The sequence below is a fragment of the Dermacentor variabilis genome, chromosome 3 (assembly GCF_050947875.1).
Source record: "Dermacentor variabilis isolate Ectoservices chromosome 3, ASM5094787v1, whole genome shotgun sequence".
NCBI lineage: Eukaryota > Metazoa > Arthropoda > Arachnida > Ixodida > Ixodidae > Dermacentor > Dermacentor variabilis.
In genome coordinates, this window is record NC_134570.1 from 135,032,667 (window position 1) to 135,045,737 (window position 13,071).

The window sequence follows — 13,071 nt, forward strand, 5'->3', positions numbered from 1 at the left end:
TCTGTCCTCGTCTTTTTTGCGCTGCCCTTCAAGTTATACTGTCAGTTTCATCTTTCATAAAAGACTATAGCATCAGAGCAAGTCCGCTGGTCTTTATTCTTGTATACCTTTTTTATAAACGTGCTTTAATAGCGTTTTCTGAAGTATACCTTGTTTAAATGTACAAGGAAATTAATGTTCTCTTCAAAAGCAACTCAGCCTTACGTACATCAGGAGATACATATGGGACAAACTGTGAACTTTCTTTTAGTCCGGTGCCATCCATGCCTTTACTGCCGACGTTCCTTTCGCCAGGTGGCCGTGCTGTAGAGGTACGGGAAAGTGAGGGTAAATTAAAATAAAAGAAAACAAATTGTGGGAATTAACGATAGCGCAAGCCAACTAAAGCGTCCGCAGGACGCTGGTAACAAAACGGCAGAACATAATATTAATTTTCATAACGTAAAACGCGCAATACAACACGCGCACGCACGCACGCACGCACACACACACACACACACACACGCACACACACGTATATATATATATATATATATATATATATATATATATATATATATATATATGTATGTATCACTTTGGCAAAGACTGGTACAACAGTTGAAACGTCAGAAGGATACTGGCGCGCTATAACGCAAAACTATTCCAATTCTGCAATCAGCCCACCGCGATTGGTCAAAAACTTTTTTGGACCACCCCACTTCACCTGTCCGTAACGTGATGTCACGAAAACCGCGATAGCTCGCCGTCCGATATGATGTGCGAACACTGATTCTGCTTAATTTGAGCGAACAAAACAAAAATTGTTATTTCTGATTCGACGCCGTTTTGCCATTAGCCCTCGGCCATTGGTCAAAAGTTTTCGGGCTGCACCCACTTCACCTGCCTCTCACGCGACGTCACGAAACCGCAAAAACTTACCGCGTCAAAGTGACGCGTACACGTTAAAGAGTCATTAATATGCCGAACAATACTGAATTTTCTTCTGAATAGCCGCAGGCTGCCCCGTTCCGAAAGGAATAAAGATGGCTGCCGCCGATCGCTCCGGCATTGGCTACTCGCCCCTGCCCGTGAGCGTGGGTTTATTTGCGTGTAATAAAGCTTTTTGCGTGGCCGTGTAACGTTTTCGACAACTTTCGGCAGGTTTACTACATCGTTCTGCCAACTCTTCTTCTATGAGGATTCACCTCAGCGTCATTCTTGAGCTTCCGCTGCTTGCCGCCGCGATTGTAGACGAGCCACCGCAAGCAAAGTAACGGGAAGCGGACCAATCGCAGATGCTGGCAGCACCCTCTTCGTCCGGTTATCAATATTCAGTGCAGTGGCACGGCCCCATCAAATCCCTCTCCACTTGAGGGTGCTCCTCGCCTCTTGTGAGCCAATTAGATAAGACAAGCCGTTCAGTGCAGGCAATGCTATTCGCTTTTCAAGCAAACAAAAGTGACCGCCCATGAACGAGGGGAGCATTTGATTGGTCTGTTCAGACAACCCTGCTGGTGACTATATGCGGGTGACCCGATGCTTGCGTCGGCGGTTACGGAAATTTGACGTATGGATATTGGAATAAAAACATATTGGAATAGTTTTATGTTATACGGGCCCTGTATTATGCCAACGTACGTCGTTTTTTTTCGCTTGCAAGTGAAGGTTTACTGCGGCACCAGCGTGACTCCTAATTTGAAATACAACGAAAACAACGAAAAGTTCTGCAAGTCCGGTGCATCGGTAGTAGGCGCATACTTACTACAATTGCATTTTTGTTGTTTTAACCTTTCAGCTGTGCCACGGCCTCAACGTTAAAACAATCGAAATGTATTTGTCGCAAGTGTGCGCCTTCATTTCTTCAATTATATATATATATAGATATATATTTATATATACATATATATATATATATATATATATATATATATATATATATATATAGTCGTAGAGCACTTTGGGCAGTAGGCGTTCGCGACTAGAGAGTTAATACAGCCGATCGAGCACCAAAACAAGATTTGTCTCTCTTGTCGTCGTTCTCTCTCTCAAAGCCACAGTCCCACTGCTCCTTAGTTTACAGTACAGTTATCTCCCTCGCGGAAAAAGAAGCCGTCCCGGTGACCTACGGATAGGACAGCACAGGCGGGTCATAGTACGGCTTTAGACTCTGGACATGCACAATTTCACGTCCTCGACGGCGACGATCCAAAGGTAGTTCGATGGGTTTCACGGTATAGTTGACTGGACACGTTTGGTTGATCACGCGGTATGGGCCCTGGTACTTCGACGCGAGTTTCGGTGACAGTCCAGTGGTAGGGGCTGGAACCCAAAGCCACACTAGCGTGCCAGGAGCATAGGATACAGGGGCATGGGAACTTTCTCGATGGTGCTACTGGCGTTGCTGGTCTTCTGCCGTAAATGTACGGATAGCTTGCGGCACTCTTCTGCGTGTGCAACAGCTTCCGATAAGGTAGTGGTTTCCGTGGTGTCAGGGCGGTACGCAAAGATAATATGCATTGTGGAAAAAGGTTCGCTTCCGTACATGAGAAAGAAGGGTGAAAATCCCGTGGTAGTCTGCATCGCGGTATTATTAGCGTAGGTCAGAAATGATAGAACATGGTCCTATTTGCTTTGATCGGATGCAACGTAGATGGCCAGCATATCACCAAGAGTGCGATTAAAGCACTCGGTCATGCCATTTGTCTGCGGATGATATGCAGTAGTGGTGCGATGAATGATGCGGCATTCATTGAGGAGAGCCTCGATGATGTTTTGGTTTTGAAAGTTTATTTCCATCTTGTAAGGTACAGATCTTGTAAGATACAGATGGAGAGGTGGAGGAAAAAAAGCTGTCCATTGAACAGCTTGACAAGTCCCCCATCCCTCATTTGGACAGAAGCAGCATCAGATTCTTTCATTCAAATATACGCATGTATACCGTACATACATATTATTGCACATCATATACATAACTCAACAAGTCACGAGGATCATCAAGGAAAAATACACATATAATGGTCATAGAAGTATTACAAATTAATCACATACATCAGCCGGAGCTCATTGAGAGACGAAGAGAAGAGATTGAAACCAACCGAATTGTAATAGTTTAGCAGTGTGGGTAATGTATACCTCATACACTGTTTCCCATAGTTTGACCGTGGTGTCGGTACTGTCCAGTCTTCAAAGTGTCTTGTGCTATAATGTGGTGGTCTAGTTTGCAATTGGGCTAGTTTATGCAGATTAAAAATATTCTTATAGACTTCTGCCTTATAGACACGACTTAATCGATATTAATCGAATAGAGGAAAACGCGGCCTTTGTAACTAAGTAATTCCCTGGGCACGCCGTGGTGAACGATGACTTGGCACAGGAGAAACCAGGCGACGTCACGTGCAGAAGCACTGGACAAAGGGGAAATTTCCGCATAGCGCATAAAATGGTCGATGTCTACGATTACCCAGCGATTGCCATCTGATGTGGTTGGCAGAGATCCGTAAATGTCGATGCCTACTCGGGCAAAAGCACGTGCTGGGCAAGCAACGGCTGCAATGGGGCGGTTGCACGACGAGGTGAATCTCTGCGGCGTTGGCAAACGAGGCAGGAGTAAACATAATGACAGATGAACCGATACATGCCCTGCCAGTAGTAACGAAGGCGTAGACACGCGTATATCTTTAGTACACCTGCATGCGCGCACTGGGGGTCGTCGTGGAATGCTGCACAAATATTCGAACGCAGATGCCGAGGCATGACAAGCAACCATTTGCGGCCGTCCGGTATGTAGTTACGACGGTACAAGTTCCCCTCGCGAATGGAAAAATGATGTGCTTGGCGATGCAATGCTCGATTGGTAGCGGGTGTCGATGGGGTGGACACGAAACTCAGCGTGGTCAGTTTCCATAGGTCTTTCTTCTGCTCCAGAACAATGTCCGTGGAAGCAAGGGAAGACTCGGACAATGAGTTCATCGTGGAGCTAACCTCATCTGTTAGTGGCGAACGAGTCAAGGCATCTGCATCCGAGTGCTTTCGGCCAGAACGGCACAGCACTCGGATGTCGTACTCCTGCAGTCGAAGCGCCCAACGAGCAAGATGACCGGATGCTTCTTTTAAGCAAGAAAGCCAGCAAAGCGAGTGGTTATCAGTTATCACGTCAAATGGGCGTCCATAGAGATACTGATGGAATTTGGTTATGGCCCAAATTATAGCCAGGCATTCCTTTTCTGTTGCCGAAAACGTTATTTGGGTTTAGTGAGAGCAGACTGGCGAAGGCGACGACGTACTCATCGAAGCCAGCCTTTCTCTGAGCGAGAATGGAATCAAGGCCGACGCCACAGGCATCCGTGTGTATTTCAGTTGGAGCGCATGGGTCGAAATGGCGCAGGATTGGTGGTGACGTCAAGTGAGGACGCAGCTTTGTGAATGCGGCATCGTAGTCCGGTGACCACGTCGAAAGGTTGTGGGCACCACAAAGAAGCTGCGTTAAACGTGCTATTATGATGGCGAAATTGCGGATGAAACAGCGGAAGTATGACGCTAACCCAATGAAGCTGCGCAGTTCTTTTAAGGTCGTTGGTCGCAGAAACTGGGCAGCAGCTTATAGTTTCACCGGATCAGGGAGTACACCTTCTTTCCATACGACATGGCGGAGGATGACCAGCTGCCGGGCAGCGAAGCAACACTTCTTCAAGTTAAGCTGGAGGCAAGCATCGGCGATGCACTTGAGGACGCGTTCAAGCCGAAGTAAGTGGGAAGGAAAGTCGGGTGAAAAGATGACGATGTCGTCTAGATAACACAGACATATCTGCCATTTGAGGCCGCGCAAGATATTGTCCATAATTCTTTCAAATGTGGCAGGCGCGTTACACAGGCCCGATGGCATCACGGTGAATTCAAATAAACCTTCAGGTGTGATGAAGGCAGTTTTTGGACGGTCTGACTCGGCCACTGGCACTTTCCAGTACCCCAATCGTAATTCTAAAGAATTACGATTGGGGTACTGACGATTACGTCATCAATACGTAGTAGTCGATAAAGGTCCTTGCGGGTGATCTCACTGAGTTGCCGGTAGTCCGTGCAAAAGCGAATTGTGCCATCTTTCTTTTTGACAAGCACTACAGGAAAAGCCCAGGGACTGTGCGAAGGTTGTAGGACGCCGTGTTGTAGCATGTCTCCAACTTGCTCAGCGATGACGCTACGCTCCGTGGCGGATACACGATACGGCCTGTGGCATAAAGCCGCATGCTTGCCGGTGTCGATGTGATGGACAACAGTGGAAGTACGGCATAAGCGAGATTGTTGTAGGTCGAATGACGTGCGAAAGCGGTCAAGGAGATCGACGATCGGGCCGTGTTGACTTGGAGTGAGGTTGGGATCAATACACCGGGAAAATGTCGGGTCACACGGCGGCGTGGGAGGAGAAACTTGAAGGGCCTGAGTGTCAACCGGAGGAGAAGCCGGGCCCTCAGGCACATAGTAAAGGAAGCTTGGTTCGATTTCGTCAGCATAACCAAGACACTCATTGTGGAACAGGCTAGCAGGGCAAGGAAACAGGTTCGATACATAAAGTGCGCTGGAACCTTGACGAATCGCAAGAAGGGCAAAAGGAAGCAGGAAGGGATGACGGCAAGCAACAAGCTTAGACGGCGTGAAATGAACTGTGGAGTCGGAAAACCCATCGCAGGAAACGGGTACAAGTCCGGCAGAGTACGCAGGAATCTCGGTGTCGGAGGTGACGAACACACGACCAGAAGCGTCATCTTTATCTTTAAAAACGGTGTGGCCGAATGGCGACAGCGCGAGTTCAGCGCGGGCACAATCTATAACGGCATGATGAGAGGACACAAAGTCGCACCCTAAAATCATAGCATGGGGAGCAGCGAGGCAGAACAAAGAACTCAACATGGTATAAAGTGCCGCTTATAACAACACGCATGGTACACTTCCCTAAGGGTTCAATCGGCGCAGCGCTTGCTGTACGTAAGGAAATGGCAGAATATGTCGTCGCGACTTTTCTAAGCTTAAGACGAAGCGGGTCCGAAATCACTGATATTGCTGCTGCCGTGTCTACAAGCGCAGGAAGGGCAATATCTTCTGCATAAACTTCCAGGACGTTCGCAGGAAATGAGGTCTTGAGGAGTTCGTTGAGATCGCAGTTCTTGTCTCCGGAACTGCGGTTCTTAGTTTTCCTCTCGGATAGCTTCAGAGCAACGGGTAAGCGGCGACAGAGAACGCCGACGGGGAGACAGAGACCAACGGGTATTGAAGGCTGGGAAGGAGGAGGCGAGGTTTCGAAGGGCTGAACGGCAGAAGTGGAACGCGTTGGAGAGTCGAAACCGTTGCCCTGTGCCCTCGGAGAATCCGAAGGATACCATCCGCGCCGGCGCCAAAGCCGTACTACATGCCCAGGTAGGTCGCACGAATAACAGATAGGCCGGTTGTCATGGATGCGCAATGGATTGAGAACAGCGGGCGGAGACTGATGGAAATATTGGCGAGGTGGGCGCACGGGCTGCTGTGACGGCCAGTAGCTGCTAGGAGGTGCATATGTTGCAGCCGCTTGTGGAGGTGAGGGAAAGGCGCTGGTAAGTCTGGGCTGAATAGCTGCAGACGGATGCGTTGGTGTAGCGACAACGGCAGCGTACGTAAGTGGAACAGGTGTAGGAGGCGGTTGATGAGCAAGTGGTACGGCTTTAGTGAATTGTTCTTGTACACCTGATGGAGATCGGTAGACAAGGGTGACTCTAACGCTGGACTGAGTGGCAGAAGAGAGAGTTGGCGTGCCACTTCTCGTACAAATTGCTTGATTTCGTCGAACATTGCTGAGCTGCAAGGAGTAGTACTGACGTCATCACTCAGAGCTGAAAGCACGACGCCCGGAGCGAGAGCGCCGCGCGTAGAAAGCCGTTTGCGCAGCTCCTCATAGCTCTGCAAAGCGTTATGAGGCCGTTGACCGTCTGAGGATGCTTTGCCAAGAGCATTTGGAAGGAGTCATTTTCTATGACTTTTAAGATGTTCTTGACCTTGTCATCTTCGGTCATATCTGGGTTTATACGCCGGCAAATGTCAACTACATCTTCAGTGTAGCTTATAAATGTTTCGCCCTTTTTTTGGGCACGACAGCGAAGCTGTTGTTCACCCCGAAGTTTGTGCACAGCAGGGCGACCGAAGACTTCTTGAAGTGTCGTTCGGAATGTTGTCTAGGTGGAAAAGTCAGCCTCATGGTTGCGGAACCAAAGATGGGCGACCCCGAAAAGGTAGAATTGTACGTAACCAAGCTTGTAAGCTGCAGTCCATTTGTTGTAGGCACTCACTCGGTGGTACGATGACAGCCAGTCCTCTGCGTCATGATCGTCAGTGCCATTAAACATCGGAGGATCCAGTTGGCGTGGCGCGCCAGGACAGACTGCCGGAGGCGGTGCCTGCGATGTATCGGTAGGACTAGTTTCTTCAGGCATGGGAGATGTGACAGGGAACGTCCGGCTTCGGAGTTCCAGATTTACAAAAGATCCAGCACCTTCCACCAAATGTCGTTCAGCACTTGGGGCAGTAGGCGTTGGCCACTAGAATAATAGAGCAGCGAGAGGTAATCCTTAGTTTACAGTGCAATATATATATATATATATATATATATATATATATATATATATATATATATATATATATATATATATATATTAATTGCAACTAAAGTACACTCCGTTTTTTGCTAAATATGGGTCATTTCGCACTCGAAACTCTGCTAGCATTGATGACACTGTAGCTGAGCAGATATAGCTAATATTTTGTAGGCGAAATTCAATTAGTTAAGTATAATACTCTAGCTGACTGGTTATTTACGATCATAATTGGCAATGCGTCCAATAAGTTTCAGAGAATTACCAAAATCATCAAACTGAGTAGTTTTAATACATTATCTTGGATAACTTTTCCAGCTGAAGAAGAGTGCACGAAACATGAAAAATATTGCTTGATATAGACCCATTTTGACCACAATGTGGTGCCCGGAACATGATAATTAGATACCAGAGCTATTGCGACAAATTATAAGTGCGTACCAAAGTGACGCGATTTCTTGGACGTGGTGCACCATATAATGCTGTAATTTATCACTTGTCTTTTTTTTTCTTGTCGTAAGGTTCCTTAGTAAACCTGCTTGCAGGCGCTGCTTTCTGCTGCTCGTGGCTACGTAAGAACGTAGTATCTTAATTTTATTTATGCGTAAGAATTAGGTATGGTAATTAGGCACACTAATTGTATTTCCTTTCCAGTGATGAAATACAACAAATGATTGAGAATCTTAACACAGAGTGTGTGAGAGTGGGCCCTAAAGTTAATACGAAAAAGACAAAGCTAACGTTGGGTAGCCTGGCAAGGCAACAAGAATTCGTGATTGCCAGTCAGCCTCTCGAGTCTGTGCAGGGTGAAGTTTATCTAGAAGTCAATTACTCACAAGAAACGCTGATTATGAGAAGGACATTTACAGAAGAATGACAATGAGTCAGAGTGCATACGGCAGGCATCACTATATCCTAAATGGAAGCTAACCGCTGTCGTTGGATAGAAAAGTACCGTCATTACGTTGAACCTGTGCTAACCTATGGGGCACAAACTTAGAGGTTAACAAACAACTTCGAAAACAATTAAAAGTCCGCGCAACGAACCATAGAAAGAGAAATATTAAGCGTAACGTTAACAGACAGGAACAGAGCAGTTTGGATCAGAGCAAACGGGGATAACTGATATTCTAGTTGACATTAAGAGAAAAAAAATGGATCAGTGCAGGACACGAAATGCGTAGGGAAGGTATTCGGTGGACCACTATAGTTCCGTAATGGATACTGAGGGAAGAGATGCACATGTGATGCCGGCAGAAAATCAGCGCAGGTGTTCATATTTTGAAATTTACAGGCTGAGATTGTAATCAGCTAGGGCAAGACAGGGTTAATTGGAGATCGCAGGGAGACGCCTTCGACCGTAGTGGACGTAAAAATAGGCTGTTGTTGATGATGATGATCAATTGTATTTCGGTGAAAAACTTTTTTTCAATAATCCGCATGTATCCGAGACCAACATTGTGAGGGTTTCGTCGTGCCCAGACGGTTGGACAAGATTTGAATGACGCGATCTCTTTCAGCGGGATGACACATCGCTCAAGAAAGCGGAGCGTCAGGTTGTATGAAAGCCCGCGCTCTTTTCAATAACCCCCCGGCCACCGCTGGCAACGCGGTTTTCAACACACGTTATTTCGCAGCTGTAGTGGACACTCAAGCATGAGGCCACGCTTGTAGAGGCAGCGATCGGTCTTCGACTTCTTCAATGGCACCATGCCGATCTTATTAGCAAATAACGAGCTAGGCAATATGCTGAAACTACTTACAAAATGCACTGACAAAAAATTGCTGGTGGTTAGGCCATATAGAATACTCTGATAAGGATGATAGGCTTTCGCTTATATGTAAAATAGAATTTGACAATCGATATATAGTTGCAACTTACCGGCATTCGGTGGTTGAGACTGTGGTTGATTCGGTAACTCTTCCGTTTGTGTTGCAGTAACTTCCGTAGCTTTAGGATCTTCTGCCAGTAGCTCAGGATCTATGCCTCCAAGACATATCCATTCATTTTTGCCCGAGCTCTTCACTGATGGGCACCACAAAATTGGGCAGGAATTTTGGTCAGCTGCGCAACAGTGCTACACGTCAATGCTGCGTGTTATCAGTTCAGGACTTCTTATAAATCATTTTCGGCTGTTGAAAAGCAAGAACGCGTAGATCGCAATAGGAATGTCAACGACGGCAGATACTAAAAGTAGTTTCCTGTGCTGTCCTTGGGCTGTTATTCAAATTTTAAAGCTGTTATCTCTGCATAGCAGCCGATGCGCTAGCGGTTCTACCACGGCTTATTAAAATGGCCATCCTGGTAGAAATTCCGTTGACGTCTTGTTGCTCAATCAAGAAAACTTTTGTTGAAATATGAAATAACCTACTATGAAACGCTACTAACCTACTATCCACCTGACATTCGAGGCAATTATCTGCATTACGCAGCGAGAAGCGAAATTTTGTTTAACGTTCATATAATCACATCATTTACATTCCTCACTCTGGCTTATGACTTCTAACGAAATTCTACACTCGCAGGGTACGATATATTCACAGTTAGGTTGAATCAGCCTCTCATGAAGTCTGGTGGCCTGAAAGCACAAAAGAAGGAATCCGTTGTGATGCAGAATTAACTGAACTCACTCAGAATAGTACAAGCTCCAGCTCACTGGAACACGCGCATGCAGAGCACCAAAGCATTTCAGTTCGCTCCGCTCAGACTGCTCTCCACTCATGCCGGTTCTGGATTCATCTAGACTAATATAAATTCAAGCCTTTAGAGTCATGTGTTAGACTCACACACACTCAAGTTTGAGTTCATTCTCACTAGGACTCACGGTCGTTGCTTGTTATTCTGTTTTGAATGCAATAACATTAATTTGCATAATCCTGCCCAATTTGGCCTGGCAGTTTATCTTGCTTCAATAGGATCTATCTGGTCACGTCATAAAAACAAAGGAAATGAATTCAAGAGGAAGCGCTCAGTTCACTAAGAGACGTGGAAACCGGTTCCACAGTACGGTGAGCGAGTATCGTTCTTCGACACCGTGCAAACTATTGGGGAATAGGCATGAATACGTGAGACTAAAGCGCAGACGTACCCAACCGAATCAGAAGTGTTTCTCATTAGAAAGAAAAGAAAAAAAGAAGTGTAAGAGGAGAAAGCGCCGGTTAGAAGCAAGTGACTTCGGCTTCTTCAAATATAAAGACGTTCGCCCTTTTAAAGCTACAAGCAGACACTACGCGTCACTCCATTGACAATGGTTCCTAGGAAGGGAACTTGGCTGAAAGAGAGGTTGAAGATAGGAAGCGACGGTGTGCTGAAACAGAAGAGCATTTCAAGTTAGAATTCGTCTAAATACTTATTATGCTCACCAAATTAAGCAATATCATAATTGGTTATTCATACCTGTAATAGTAAACACTTGAAATACCATTTGGAAGATTCTTCCTTTTCACGCTAATTTAGTTTAAAAAGTGCGAACAGTTCCTACACAACCTGACTGATGGCCGATCCCCCAGAGGGGGTCGCGCCATTGCGCTAGGGAACGAGAACAAGAACAAGAGAAACCACAAGAATAAGCAGAATGTCTTGGCTATGCAACCAAGTCTGGGGCAAACAGGGAACGCCGGCTTCAACAACACCTAACAGCACAACAGCTACGACGTGAGCGAGAAATACCTCAAGAGCGGGAGTGCATGTTAGAGCAAATGCAAGTAGTACGTCGCCAAGAAGCCACATGGCAAACAGCTGAAAAACGTGACTACAGGTTACAGCAGAAACGAGACGGAGAATGCCAACGAGACCTGCCCAAAAACAAGTTCCGCGGTCGTCTTCGGGTACTTCCAAGTACTGCCAATGAGTACTGCCAATGAATACTTTCGCAAACATTTTTTTACTGACTTGCATGATTGTCATCTTGGGCACGACAAACGATAGACTTGAATTTGAATAAATATGCGCATGGGTGGACTTCAACAGTGTGTGTATATGAATGCTCTCACATTAATTAGACAATTATCGTGAAATGGGCTGAAGCGCAATCTTTTTTAGGAGGCTGAGTGAATGGACCTATGAGTGAGTTTCACAAACTATGGTCTAGCTCATTATTATTTACTTCATCTTCTCTTGTTTTTTCGTGGCCCGATGAATAACTGAATAGACCTGTACAGTAAGGGCCAAAAATGAGCAATGACAAGCTTCCGGTGGTTTCGCACTCAATTTTAGCATTACACGTCACTCAGATTACCACCAATAACTCTGGTTTTTTGCATACAGATATCGCGACATCATATCCAGACGGCTCACCTTCCGGGTCAATTGCTTCTGATGATAACGAATAATTAGAAAGCATATCTTCAGTACTTGCACACCATTCCACAAGACATGACCCTGTGCATGCTGTAAGAAAGTTGGAATTTTCGAGTAAACAAATATTATTGTGTTCCGACAAATCACAAAGATGATTTGGCTATTTTTACATATATTGGGCCCAAGAATTAAAATTTTCCAAAATTACAAATGCGTCTGAGATAAACCTGTTCATTTTTTTCTGGTCGGTGTCTGTGACAGTACTTCAATTTATTTGCAGGCATGTTATTAGTGATGCTTAAAGATCAAATTATAAGTCATCGTGTTTTAGAAATAATTTAGCACTTTAGCAGCACTCTATTGAAGTCTACTTTTCTCTCCTCTAATTAGTTCTAACACATAACTACTTCGAATTTGAGGAGAGCTACTGCGTACAGAAAGATACATGGGACAAGTATGGGTACACCTCTTGCACCAAACTACGCGAAGATATTTATGGGTACTCTAGAAACAGATTTTCTACCGTGCTACACAGACAAGCCTCACACATACCTACGACACATAGACGACATGTTCATAATAAGGGCACATATTCAAGACAGTCTAAATAAATGTGTAGCACCGCTAAATTTTTTTTCACCCAACAAAAAAATTCGCATCATAATCTTCAACGGAGGGCATAAATTTTCTGGACACAGTAATATACATTGACAATGGGACGCTAAAGACAACGCTGTATAGGAAACTTTTCGATAAACAACAGTACCTAAACGATACGAGCCACGATCCCAGAGAATGCAAAGAAGGTATCCTTAAAGGCCAAGCCACACAACTACGTGGTGATTGCGTTGCAAACGAAGATCACATCGATATGCTCGATCACTTGAAAGAAACGCTATCAAATAGAAACCACCAAAACAGTGCCCTTGAAAAGGCTACACCGATGTCTTCAAGCCCCTCCCTAAAGGAGCACAACTACTCCTCTTTTTACTACTAAATTCACAAACGGACTCCCAAACATGAACAACATTCTCAGTAAGTAATCCCCAATTCTGACTAGCAACTAGAAACTTAATAGGATTTTTCCCGACCCGCCCAGAATAGCCTACAGACGGAACATTAATTTTAAGGGTATTCTTGTACGTAACAAACTAAGGACAAAGGGGAACTTAG

General features: G+C 45.4%; 1 long non-coding RNA gene across 1 annotated transcript in view; it reads right to left on the reverse strand.

Moving 5' to 3' along the window:
* Window positions 1-209: 209 nt before the first annotated feature.
* Window positions 210-13,071, reverse strand: part of LOC142574205 (uncharacterized) — a 43,985-nt gene continuing 31,123 nt past the window's right edge. Inside the window, exons 3-5 of the long non-coding RNA XR_012826451.1 lie at window positions 11,896-11,988; window positions 9,481-9,663; window positions 210-303 (exon numbers count right to left, since the gene is read on the reverse strand). This is a non-coding gene — a long non-coding RNA (uncharacterized LOC142574205). The remainder of the gene's footprint in view (window positions 304-9,480; window positions 9,664-11,895; window positions 11,989-13,071) is intronic.